The following is a 13,978-nucleotide window of genomic DNA, read 5'->3' as shown; positions in this document are numbered from 1 at the left end:
ATTTGATAACATGTGGGTATAGGAAGTAGTTGACGAGGTAGGAACCTATTGTCTTATATTCAATCCTCGGGTGTTACTACGTTATGATTGCATTACTTTGCTATGCTCATAGACGTGGATTGGTATGTGAGTTTCATGAAAGATGTGAGAGTTATTTATAAATAAGGGAAGCTTAAGGTGGCTACTTTAATACACAACTGGGTGGATTGGTTGTGGGCACCTGGAGCAATCTAGTGTTGTCATAGGATATCCCAGAGTACCCGTGTGCTCATCCTATGGTTTGCCACCCAAGCTCAAAGGGATCATAATATTATTCATGCTAGAAACTTCCGTGTGCATCCACAAGCCATTATGGGCTCTGGCATAGTTTAGTATGTTGTGTGACCTCTTTCAGTGGTAGGCTAGCAGATGTAGGGGATGTAGGTGGTACTGTCTACCTAGAGTAAAGAGTTAATGCTTCTGAAAGACTGTCTCGGTCATCCGTTTCTCAAACAACATGTAGTGCGAGAAATCCAATGGAGGAGATCGAGACTTATGGGGAAAAGTGCGCAAACCTCTGCAGAGTGTATAAACTAATCATGGTTAGCCGTGTCCCCGGTTATGGACATCTTGAGTATCTGGTACTTGAATTATTTATTTGATCTCATCACTCTACTTAATGAAATTGTTGGGTTATAATTATTAGTTTTGGATTGAGTTGGACGAACCTTCTCAATAGTAACATAAAATTTGCAGTTAAATAAAAATATATTCCTTTGTTGTAGGGAAAAATTAGCTTTATGCAAATGATAATCGTAGAGCCTCCACCAGCCAAATATGCATGTAATGATAGTTGTTATTTGTTCATTGCTCTATGGTGTTATCTTGCCAGCATATTCCATGTGCTAACCTACATGGCTGCAACATATCATGTTGCAGAATTTTTAGACGAAGAGTAAGGTGCAATAGGTTGTTGTCACGCACTCAGTTTTGCCGTGGAGTTGGATGGACTCACTTATCTTTGAAGCTTCCACAGTTATCTCATTCAGATGGCCTTCAGCCATTTTATTGTAATAAGTACTCTTTTTGAGACACTCGTGTAATAAGTGTGTGATTGAACTCTACAATAAATCCTTGAGTATTGTGTGTGTCAGCAATACCGATCCAGAGATGACACTTAAGCACAGAGACTACGGTCCATTGGGATCGAGTCGCTACACTAGCCTTTGTTACAATGAAAATAGAGGAGTGAGACAAGGAAGAATAAAAAGTGTTCACTTTCCTGCAATCCAGTAATTTGCATTATTTAACGGGAAATGCATAGTAGGCAAGCAAGACTGTAGCATACTTTGTTCGCCAGACTTGAGCCTCATTCACACCGCTCTCACTGGTGAAAGGAATTATAATCTTGGAGCGATTATTGCACGTAGACTTCAGCATAATGCCAAAAGTGGCTGGTTCTATGGTGGAATTTATGCCACACTTTTAGCACGAAGACTGGGTGTTTCACCTTTGCCCTTTGACCCTATCCTACCCACTCGATATTTAGATTTTGATGCCTTAAAAGAGCATAAGATTCTCAAGGGAAGGGCTGATAACTTCACTTATAATTTGTTGTTCAACCAATCACATGTTGTGGACACATATTTGCATGCGCCTGCTCTCTTTGATTGTCACAGCAAGGGGAGATATTTTGTTCTTGAGAGCGAGGCACGAGCTAACAACGCAGCCGTGGTGGCAGCCTGGCAAGCCGAGGCATCCACACCGAGAGCCTCCGTGAGCTACCACGCCGACTACTACCCTCGAGGCTACTGATCGATTACCAACTTAGGCCAAAAGCCTAAGCTTGGGGGAGTGTGTGTTTCTCACCGACATTATATTCATGTTCACATATCATTCTATTTGTCGGTGCTCACACTTTTTCATTGTATCATCCATGCTTAGATTAATTTTCTTGCTTTCTTCTTGTGTGTTTGTTAAACTTTAGAAAAAAACCAAAAAAAAATAATTGTAGCTAGTTTATTTTCTATGCATGCCTAGTAGTAGTACTAAAAAGATTTCCTTGTTCTTCTTTTGCTTGTTGGGAGCTTTCTCGTGTAAATAGTTTTTCTCATTTTTGCTTTCTATTTTCTTGTAAAGAAAACCAAAAACTCCAAAAATATTTCAATGTGTTTCTCTAAAATTCTTTTCTTTTATTCGAGTTGTACCACGGAGAAGACCACAATGAAAATATTGAGTGGCTCTCGTATGAATAATTGTTGAACTAATAAAAAGCCCATTTTACCTTGTCTTCTCTGATACGTCCATTTTGCATCATGCTTTTATATCAATATTTATTGCATTATGGGTTGTTATTACACATTATGTCACAATACCTATGCCTATTCTCTCTTATTTTACAAGGTTTACATAAAGAGGGAGAATGCCGGCAGCTGGGATTCTGGGCTGGAAAAGGAGCAAATATTAGAGACCTATCCTGCACAGCTCCAAAAGTCCTGAAACTTCACGGAAGTCATTTTCAGAATATATAAAAAATACTGAGCACAGGAAGTTCCAGAGGGGGGCCACACCCTGGCCACAAGGGTGGGGGCGCGCCCTACCCCCTGGGCACGCCCCCTGCCTCATGGGCCCCCTAGTGGCCCTCCGATGCCCATCTTCTGCTATATGGAGTATTTCATTTAGGAAAAAATCATAAGCAAGCTTTCGGGACGAGACTCCGCCGCCACGAGGCGGAACCTTGGCGGAACCAATCTAGGGCTCTGGCGGAGCTGTTCTGCCGAGGAAACTTCCCTCCGGGAGGGGGAAATCATCACCATCGTCGTCACCAACGATCCTCTCATAGGGAGGGGGCCAATCTCCATCAACATCTTCACCAGCACCATCTCCTCTCAAACCCTAGTTCATATCTTGTATCCAATTCTTGTCTCCAAGTTTGGGATTGGTACCTGTGGGTTGCTAGTAGTGTTAATTACTCCTTGTAGTTGATGCTAGTTGGTTTATTTGGTGGAAGATCATATGTTCAGATCATATATGCATATTAATACCCCACTGATTATGAACATGAATATGCTTTGTGAGTAGTTATGTTTGTTCCTGAGGACATGGGAGAAGTCTTGCTATTAGTAGTCGTTTGAATTTGGTATTCGTTCGATATTTTGATGAGATGTATGTTGTCTCTCCTCTAGTGGTGTTATGTGAACGTCGACTACATGACACTTCACCATTATTTGGGCCTAGAGGAAGGCATTGGGAAGTAGTAAGTAGATGATGGGTTGCTAGAGTGACAGAAGCTTAAACCCTAGTTTATATGTTGCTTCGTAAGGGGATGATTTGTATCCATATGTTTCATGCTATGGTTAGGTTTACCTTAATACTTTTCTTGTAGTTGCGGATGCTTGCAATAGAGGTTAATCATAAGTGGGATGCTTTTCCAAGTAAGGACAGTACCCAAGCACTAGTCCACACACATACCAAATTATCAAAGTACCGAACGCGAACCATATGATCGTGATGAAACCTAGCTTGACGATAATTCCCATGTGTCCTCGGGAGCGATTTTCTCTATATAAGAATTTGTCCAGGCTTGTCCTTTGCTACCAAAAGGATTGGTCTACCTTGCTGCACTTTATTTACTTTTGTTACTTGTTGCTCGTTACAAATTATCTTATCACAAAACTATCTGTTACCTATAATTTCAGTGCTTGCAAAGAATACCTTGCTGAAAACCGCTTATCATTTCCTTCTTCTCCTCGTTGGGTTCGACACTCTTACTTATTGATAGGACTACGATAGATCCCCTATACTTGTGGGTCATCAAGACTCTTTTCTGGCATCATTGCCGGGGAGTGAAGTGCCTTTGGTAGGTGGAATTTGGTAAGGAAAAATTTATATAGTGTGTTGAAATTTACTGTCACTTGCTACTATGGAAAGTAATCCTCTGAGGGGTTTGTTCGAGGTATCTTCACCCCGACCAGTAGAGCAAATAGTTGCTCCCCAACCTACTGAACCTATTGAACCTACTAAAAATGAAAATGACTTCTTTGAAATTCCTTCGGGTATGATAGAAAAACTGCTAGCTAATCCTTTTGCAGGAGATGGAGCATTACATCGTGATGAGCACCTAATATATGTGGATGAAGTTTGTGGATTATTTAAGCTTGCAGGTATGCCCGATGATGTTATCAACAAGAAGGTCTTCACTTTATCTTTGGAGGGAGACATATTGACATGGTATAGGCTATGTGATGATATGGGATCATGGAACTACAAACGATTGAAATTGGAATTTCATCAGAAGTTTTATCCTATGCATCTTGTTCATCGTGATCGTAATTATATATATAATTTTTTGGCCTCACGAAGGAGAAAGCATCGGTCAAGCTTGGGGGAGGCTTAAATCAATGTTATATTCATGCCCCAATCATGAGCTCTTAAGAGAAATGATTATCCAAAAAAATTATGCTCTGCTTTCTGATAACAACCGCACCATGCTCGATACTTCTTGTGCTGGCTCTTTTATGATGAAGACTATTGAATTCAAATGGGATTTATTGGAAAGAATTAAATGCAACTTTGAAGACTGGGATCTCGACGAAGGTAAGGAGTCAGGTATGACACCTAAGTTTGATTGCGTTAAATCTTTTATAGATATCGATGTTTTCCGTAAATTTAGCACTAAATATGGACTTAACTCTGAGATAGTAGCTTCTTTCTATGAATCTTTTGCTACTCAAGTTGATCTCCCTAAGGAGAAGTGGTTTAAATATCATCCCCCCATTGAAGTAAAAGTAGCTGCACCTATTAAAGTTGAAGAAAAGACTGTCACTTATAATGATACTATTATTCCTACTACTTATGTTGAGAAACCACCTTTTCCTGTTAGGATAAAAGATCATGCTAAAGCTTCAACTGTGGTTCATAAAAGCAATATTAGAACATATACACCTCCTGGGCAAGTTAAAGTTGAACCTAATATTGCTATTGTTAAGGATCTCTTGGCTGATAGATGCGCATGGTATTTATTTCAGTGATGAAACTACTAGAATTGCTAAACCTTGTGCTAAAGATAAACATAGACCTGTGGTAGGCATGCCTGTTATTTCTGTTAAAATAGGAGATCATTGTTATCATGGCTTATGTGATATGGGTGTTAGTGCTAGTGCAATACCTTATTCCTTATACAAAGAAGTTATGCATGATATTGCACCTGCTGAGATGGAAGATATTGATGTCACAATTAAACTTGCCAATAGAGATACTATTTCACCAATTTGGGTTGTTAGAGATGTTGAAGTCTTGTGTGGGAAAACTAAATATCCTGCTGATTTTCTTGTTCTTGGTTCCCCACAAGATAGCTTTTGCCCCATTATATTTGGTAGACCCTTCTTAAACACTGTTAATGCTAGGATAGACTAGAAAAAGGATGTTATTACTATTGGTTTAGGTGATATGTCTCATGAGTTCAACTTTTCTAAATTTCGTAGACAACACCGTGAAGAAGAATTGCCTAGTAAAGATGAAATTATTGGTCTTGCTTCTATTTTCATACCTCCTAGTGATCCTTTAGAACAATATTTGCTAGACCATGAAAATGATATGTTTATGAATGAAAGAAGGGAAATAGATGAAGTGTTCTTTAAACAGGGACCTATTCTGAAACACAACTTGCCTGTTGAAATCTTAGGGGATCCTCCTCCACCCAAGGGTGATCCCGTGTTTGATCTTAAACCTTTGCCTAATACTCTTAAATATTCTTATCTTGATGAAAATAAGATATATCCTATTATTATTAGTGCTAACCTTTTAGAGAAGGGGGAAGAAAAATTATTGAAAACTCTGAAGAAGCGCCGTGCTGCTATTGGATATACTCTTGATGATCTTAAGGGCATTAGTCCCACTCTATGTCAACACAAAATAAATTTGTAGAAAGATGCCAAACTAGTTATTGATCATCAACGACGGCTGAATCCTGAGATGAAAGAAGTGGTAAGAAAAGAAATACTAAATCTCCTTCAGGCAGGTATAATTTATCCCATTCCTGATAGTCAGTGGGTAAGTCATGTCCATTGTGTTCCTAAGAAGGGGGGTATTACTGTCGTTCCTAATGACAAAGATGAATTGATTCCACAAAGAATTATTACAGGTTATAGGATGGTAATTGATTTCCGCAAATTAAATAAGGCTACTAAAAAAGATCATTACCCCTTACCTTTTATTGCTCAAATTCTAGAAATATTATCCAAACATACACATTTTTGCTTTCTAGATGGTTATTCTGGTTTCTCCCAAATACCTGTGTCAGCTGATGATCAATCTAAGACCACTTTTACTTGCCCTTTCGGTACTTTTGCTTATAGACGTATGCCTTTTGGTTTATGTAATGCACCTACTACCTTTCAATGATGCATGATGGCTACATTTTCTGATTTTTGTGAAAAGATATGTGAGGTATTCATGGATGGTTTCTCCGTTTATGGATCCTCTTTTGATGATTGCTTAAGCAACCTTGATCGAGTTTTGCAGAGATGTGAAGAAACTAACCTTGTCTTGAATTGGGAGAAATGCCACTTTATGGTTAATGAAGGTATTGTCTTGGGGCACAAAATTTCTGAAAGAGGCATTGAAGTTGATAAAGCTAAAGTAGATGCTATTGAAAATATGTCGTGTCCCATGGACATCAAAGGTATAAGAAGTTTCCTTGTTCATGCCGGTTTTTATAGGAGGTTCATTAAGGACTTCTCAAAAATTTCTCGGCCTCTGCTACCTCTTGAGCACTTGCGTTGGTTTTCCCTTGAAGAGGAAAGGGTGATGCAGCAGAGTAGCGTAAGTATTTCCCTCAGTTTTTGAGAACCAAGGTATCAATCCAGTAGGAGGCCACGCACGAGTCCCTCGTACCTACACAAATAAATAAATCCTCGCGACCAACGCGATAAGGGGTTGTCAATCCCTACACTGTCACTTACGAGAGTGAGATCTGATAGATATGATAAGATAATATTTTTGGTATTTTTATGATAAAGATGCAAAGTAAAATAAAAGGCAATAAAAACAACTAAGTATAGGAAGATTAATGTGATGGAAGATAGACCCGGGGGCCATAGGTTTCACTAGTGGCTTCTCCCGAGAGCATAAGTATTCACGGCGGGTAAACAAATTACTGTTGAGAAATTGACAGAATTGAGCATAATAATGAGAATATCTAGGTATGATCATGTATATAGGCATCACATCCGAAACAAGTAGACCGACTCCTGACTACATCTACTACTATTACTCCACACATCGACCGCTATCCAGCATGCATCTAGAGTATTAAGTTCAAGAGAACATAGTAATGCTTTAAGCAAGATGACATGATGTAGAGGGATAAACTCATGCAATATGAAATAAACCCCAACTTGTTATCCTTGGTGGCAACAATACAATACGTGCCTTGCTGCCCCTACTGTCACTGGGAAAGGACACCGCAAGATTGAACCCAAAGCTAAGCACTTCTCCCATTGCAAGAAAGATCAATCTAGTAGGCCAAACCAAACTAATAATTCGAAGAGACTTGCAAAGATAACCAATCATACATAAAACAATTAAGAGAAGATTCAAATATTGTTCATAGATAAACTTGATCATAAACCCACAATTCATCGGTCTCAACAAACACACCGCAAAAGAAGATTACATCGAATAGATCTCCACAAGAGAGGGGGAGAACTTTGTATTGAGATCCAAAAAGAGAGAAGAAGCCATCTAGCTAATAACTATGGACCCGTAGGTCTGAGGTAAACTACTTACACTTCATCGGAAGGGCTATGATGTTGATGTAGAAGCCCTCCATGATCGATGCCCCCTCTGGCGGAGCTCCAGAACAGGCCCCAAGATGGGATCTTGTGGATACAGAAAGTTACGGCGGTGGAGTTAGGGTTTTGGCTCCATATCTGGTAGTTTGGGGGTACGTAGGTATATATAGGAGGAAGGACTACGTTGGTGGAGCAACAAGGGGCCCAAGAGGGTGGAGGGCGCGCCCAGGGGGTAGGCGCGCCCCCTACCTCGTGGCCACCTGGTTGATGTCTTGACGTAGGGTCCAAGTCCTCTAGATCATGTTCGTTCCGAAAATCACGTTCCCGAAGGTTTCATTCCGTTTGGACTCCATTTGATATTCTTTTCCAGCGAAACCCTAAAATACGCAAAAAACAGCAATTCTGGGTCGGGCCTCCAGTTAATAGGTTAGTCCCAAAAATAATATAAAGTGTATAATACAGCCCAATAATGTCCAAAACAGAATATAATATAGCATGGAACAATCAAAAATTATAGATACGTTGGAGACGTATCAAGCATCCCCAAGCTTAATTCCTGCTCGTCCTCGAGTGGGTAAATGATAAAAACATAATTTTTGATGTGGAATGCTACTTGGCATAATTTCAATGTAATTCTCTTAATTGTGGCATGAATATTCAGATCTGAAAGATTCAAGACAAACGTTTAATATTGACATAGAAATAATAATACTTCAAGCATACTAACTAAGAAATTATGTCTCTTCGAAATAACATGGCCAAAGAAAGTTATCCCTACAAAGTCATATAGTCTGGCTATGCTCCATCTTCACCACACAAAGTATTCAAATCATGCATAACCCCGATGACAAGCCAAGCAATTGTTTCATACTTTTAATGTTCTCAAAACCTTTTCAATTTTCACGCAATACATGAGCGTGAGCCATGGACATAACACTATAGGTGGAATAGAATGGTGGTTGTGGAGGAGACAAAAAGGGAGAAGATAGTCTCACATCAACTAGGTGTATCAACGGGCTATGGAGATGCCCATCAATAGATATCAATGTGAGTAAGTAGGGATTTCCATGCAACGGATGCACTAGAGCTATAAATATATGAAAGCTCAACAAAAAGAAACTAAGTGGGTGTGCATCCAACTTGCTTGCTCACGAAGACCTAGGGCATTTTGAGGAAGCCCATCGTTGGAATATACAAGCCAAGTTATATAATGAAAAATTCCCACTAGTATATGAAAGTGATAACAAAGGAGACTCTCTATCATGAAGATCATGGTGCTACTTTGAAGCACAAGTGTGGAAAAAGGATAGTAGTATTGCCCCCTTTTTTGGGCCTTCCTTTTTTTCTTTGGCCTTTCTCTTCTTTTTTTTATTTGGGACAATATTGTATGAATGATGATCATCACACTTCTATTTATTTACAACTCAATGATTACAACTCGATACTAGAACAAAGTATGACTCTATATGAATGCCTCCAGCGGTGTACCGGGATAGCAATGATGCATGAGTGACTTATATGAAAGAATTATGAACGGTGGCTTTGCCACAACTAAAATGTCAACTACATGATCATGCAAAGCAATATGAAAATGATGGAGCGTGTCATGATAAACGGAATGGTGGAAAGTTGCATGGCAATATATCTCGGAATGGCTACGGAAATGCCATGATAGGTAGGTATGGTGGCTGTTTTGAGGAAGGTATATGATGGGTGTATGAACCGGCAAAAGTGCACGGTATTAGAGAGGCTAGCAATGGTGGAAGGGTGAGAGTGCGTATAATCCATGGGCTCAACATTAGTCACAAAGAACTCACATAATTATTGCAAAACTCTATTAGTTATCGAAGCAAAGTACTACACGCATGCTCCTAGGGGGATAGATTTGTAGGAAAAGACCATCGCTCGTCCCCGACCGCCACTCATAAGGAGGACAATCAATAAATACATCATGCTCCGACTTCTTAACATAACGGTTCACCATACGTGCATGCTACGGGAACCACAAACTTCAACACAAGAATTTCTCAAATTCACAACTACTCAACTAGCACGACTCTAATATCACCATTTCCATATCTCAAAACAATTACCAAGTTTCAAACTTCTCATAGTATTCAACACACTCATAAGAAATTTTTATTTATTTAATCTTTAATGCCTCAAATAATTAAAGCAAATTACCATGCTGTTTTGTAGGACTCTCAAAATAATCTAATTGAGGCATGAGAGAACAATAGTTTCTATAAAACAAATCCACAGACGTGCTCTAAAAGATATAAGTGAAGTACTAGAGCAAAAACTATATAACTCAAAAGATATAAGTGAAGCACATAGAGTATTCTAATAATTTTCGAATCATGTGTGTCTCTCTCAAAAAGGTGTGTGCAGCAAGGATGATTATGGAAAACTATGATGCCCCTAATTTGACCGTATACTAATCACACGCAAACGTGTACGATCAAGATCAGGGACCCACGAGAAGATATCACAACACAACTCTACAAATAAAAATAAGTCATACAAGCATTATATTACAAGCCAGGGGCCTCGAGGGCTCGAATACAAGAGCTCGATCATAGACGAGTCAGCGGAAGCAACAATATCTGAGTACAGACATAACTTAAACAAGTTTGCCTTAAGAAGGCTAGCACAAACTGGGATACAGATCGAAAGAGGCGCAGGCCTCCTGCCTGGGATCCTCCTAACTACTCCTGGTCATCGTCAGCGGGCAACACGTAGTAGTAGGCACCTCCGGTGTAGTAGGAGTCGTCGTCGACAGTGGCGTGTGGATCCTGGGCTCCAACATCTGGTTGCGACAACCAGGTAGAAGGGATAGGGGGGAAAGAGGGAGAAAGCAACCGTGAGTACTCATCCAAAGTACTCACAAGCAAGGAGCTACACTACATATGCATGGGTAAATGTGTAAAGGGCCATATCGGTGGACTGAACTGCAGAAAGCCAGAATAAGAGGGGGATAGCTAATCCTGTCGAAGACTACGCTTCTGGACACCTCCATCTTGCAGCATGTAGAAGAGAGTAGACTGAAGTCCTCCAAGTAGCTTCGCATAGCATAACCCTAATCGATGATCCTCCCCTCGTCGCCCTATGAGAGAGCGATCACCAGTTGTATCTGGCACTTGGAAGGGAGTGTTTTATTAAGTATCCGGTTCTAGTTGTCATAAGGTCAAGGTACAACTCCAAGTCGTCATGTTACCGAAGATCACGGCTATTCGAATAGTTTAACTTCCCTGCAGGGGTGCACCACATAACCCAACACGCTCGATCCCATTTGGCCGGACACACTTTTCTGGGTCATGCCCGGCCTCGGAAGATCAACACGTCGCAGCCCTACCTAGGCACAATAGAGAGGTCAGCACGCCGGTCTAAATCCTATGGCGCAGGGGTCTGGTCCCATCGCCCTTTGCACACCTGCACGTTGCGAACGCGGCCGGAAGCAGAACTAGCCCCCTTAATACAAGAGCAGGCTTACGGTCCAATCCGGCGCGCGCCACTCAGTCGCTGACGTCACAAAGGCTTCGGCTGATACCACGACGTCGAGTGCCCATAACTGTCCCCGCGTAGATGGTTAGTGCGTATAGGCCAGTAGCCAGACTCAGATCAAATACCAAGATCTCGTTAAACGTGTTATCTTGAAATAACCGCGAACGCCGACCAGGGCCAGGCCCACCTCTCTCCTAGGTGGTCTCAACCTGCCCTGTCGCTTCGCCACAAAGATCCACTCGCGGGTACTCCTACGAGCCGACCCGTCTTTTAGTCATCACATGTATCATGTATAAAGTATATAGTATATACCCGTGATCACCTCCCGAGTGATCACGGCCCGATAGTATAGCATGGCAGACGGACAAGAATGTAGGGCCACTGATGATAAACTAGCATCCTATACTAACCATTAGGATTGCAGGTAAAGGTAACAACAGTAGTAGCAAGGACAGGCTATGCATCAGGATAGGATTAACGGAAAGCAGTAACATGCTACACTACTCTAATGCAAGCAGTATAGAGAGTAGAGTAGGCGATATCTGGTGATCAAGGGGGGGGGGCTTGCCTGGTTGCTCAGACAAGAAGTAGGGGTCGTCGGTGATGTAGTCGACCACAGGGGCATCAGCATCGTCACAGGGTCTACTGAAGAGAAGAGGGGGAGAAACATTAAATACATAGCAAGCAAGTGCATAACAAGACAACAGGCAGAGCTAGACGTGTTCTAACGCGGTATGAGGTGATACCGGTGAAGGGGGGAAACATCCGGGAAAGTATTCCCGGTGTTTCGCGTTTTCGGGCAAAGGAGCCGGAGGGGGAAAGTTGTGAGTTCGCTATGCTAGGGATGCATGGCGGACGAACAGGTTGCGTATCCGGGTTTGTCTCGTCGTTCTGAGCAACTTTCATGTACAAAGTTTTTCCATCCGAGCTACGGTTTATTTTATATTGATTTTAAAAGATTTAAATCATTTTTAGCATTTAATTAATTATTTTAATAGAACATTATCCAGAACAGTGAAAGGTGATGTCAGCATGACATCACCATGACGTCAGCAGGTCAAACCCAGCTGACCACAGTCAAACCTGGCCTATGGGTCCAGTGGGACCCACCTGTCATTGACTCAGGCTAACTAAACAGGTTTGATTAGTCTAGTTAATTGATTAGGTTAATTAAACAAGATTAATTAAGTTAATTAATCCTTTAATTAATTGATTAGTTAATAATTTATTATTAGTTAATAATTTATTATTTATTATTTATTTTTAATTCTTTTTTTATTTATTTTCGTTCTGGGGGTAGGGCCCCACTTGTCATTGGCCCTAGGGGCCTATCGGGCGAAACGGGTAGCGAGCGCCCGGGCATTTGCGCCCGAAGGGCGGACCCGGGGCGCCGCGGGGTGCTAGTGTGTGGGCGAGGCGCCGGGCACGACCAGGCGAGGTCAGCGTGCGTGCGGGCGTCGGGAACCGGTGGCGAGGGGCGACGTCCAGGCGAAGGCCTCGCCGCAGAGGGCGGAGGGCGGCGGCTAGCGGTGGGCGCAGCGGCGATGGGCAGCGAGCGGCGAAGGCGCTGTGAGGAAGGGGATGACCACGGGCAGCAGCAGTAACACAGCAGGGGAGAAGTCGAAGCGGATGCGAATGACGACGGGCGCGGTGCAGGCACAGTCATGTACGGGCGGCAGTGCGCAGGCTCGTCGAGGGAGGGTGCGGACGGGCGCTGGGTACGGCGGTTGCGGGCTGCGACGAGCGGGGCGAACAGGAGGCGCATGCGGAGCACGAGCAAGGGGACGGGGATGGATGGATGGATGGGGTGCTCACGGGGGGGCTGTAAGGCATGGGGCAGCGGTGCTCGAGGTGGGCGACGAGGACGCGATCGATGATGAAGAGGAAGGCGAGGCGGCTCTGGCGAGCGGCTTGAGGAGGAGACGAGGAGGTGAGATCCGGCGTCGGGGAGGTGGAATGAGGCGGCGACGGTGAGCGCCGGCGACGGGGTTGGCGCTGGCAGTGGCGCACGGCAATAGAGGCGAAGGGATCAGGGTTCACTGCCCCGATCAAGAACGTGGAGGGGAGTGGGGAACGAGGAGGGGAGTGGGCGTCGTGGGGTGGCGGCAGGTGAGGGAGACGAGGGGAGAGGTGGGGATTGTGCGGGGGAGTGGGGTGGCCGGGCTAGGGTTCGGTCGCCCCAGGGGGTGTTGTAGGTGCCAGCTGGGCCGGCCTGGTTGGCCCGATGGCCAACTGGGCCGAGGCCTAGTGGGGGGTCCTTTTTTTGTATATTCTTTTCTGTTTTTATTTTATTTTACTTTTCTGTTTTCTATTATAGTTTTTAATAGTTTTCAGTTTTGTAAATTTATAAGACCAGTACCTAAATGGAGGTTGTAAATTAGCCCACTTCCATAATATATTTTGGTATTTTTAAAATATTTAGTTCGCATTTTTATAAATTTCAAAAGGGCATTTATAATAGGTTTAGCTGCTGTTTTAATTATTTTAGTGCATTGGAATAATTTATAGAAGTTTGGTTTCTTCACCATAATTACCTACACATTATTTGGCACAACCCGAACATTTTAGTTTCAATATTTGAAAAGTTTTATTGTTTGCTTGATTTTGAATTTGAATCGGTTTCGAACCATCGCGAGATCGACAATAGTAACCGTGATGACATGGCATCATTAGCAGGGAATTACTGTAGCTTAATTATCCGG

This window comes from Triticum aestivum, chromosome 6A, assembly GCF_018294505.1.
Source record: "Triticum aestivum cultivar Chinese Spring chromosome 6A, IWGSC CS RefSeq v2.1, whole genome shotgun sequence".
NCBI lineage: Eukaryota > Viridiplantae > Streptophyta > Magnoliopsida > Poales > Poaceae > Triticum > Triticum aestivum.
This window is presented reverse-complemented; position numbering follows the sequence as displayed.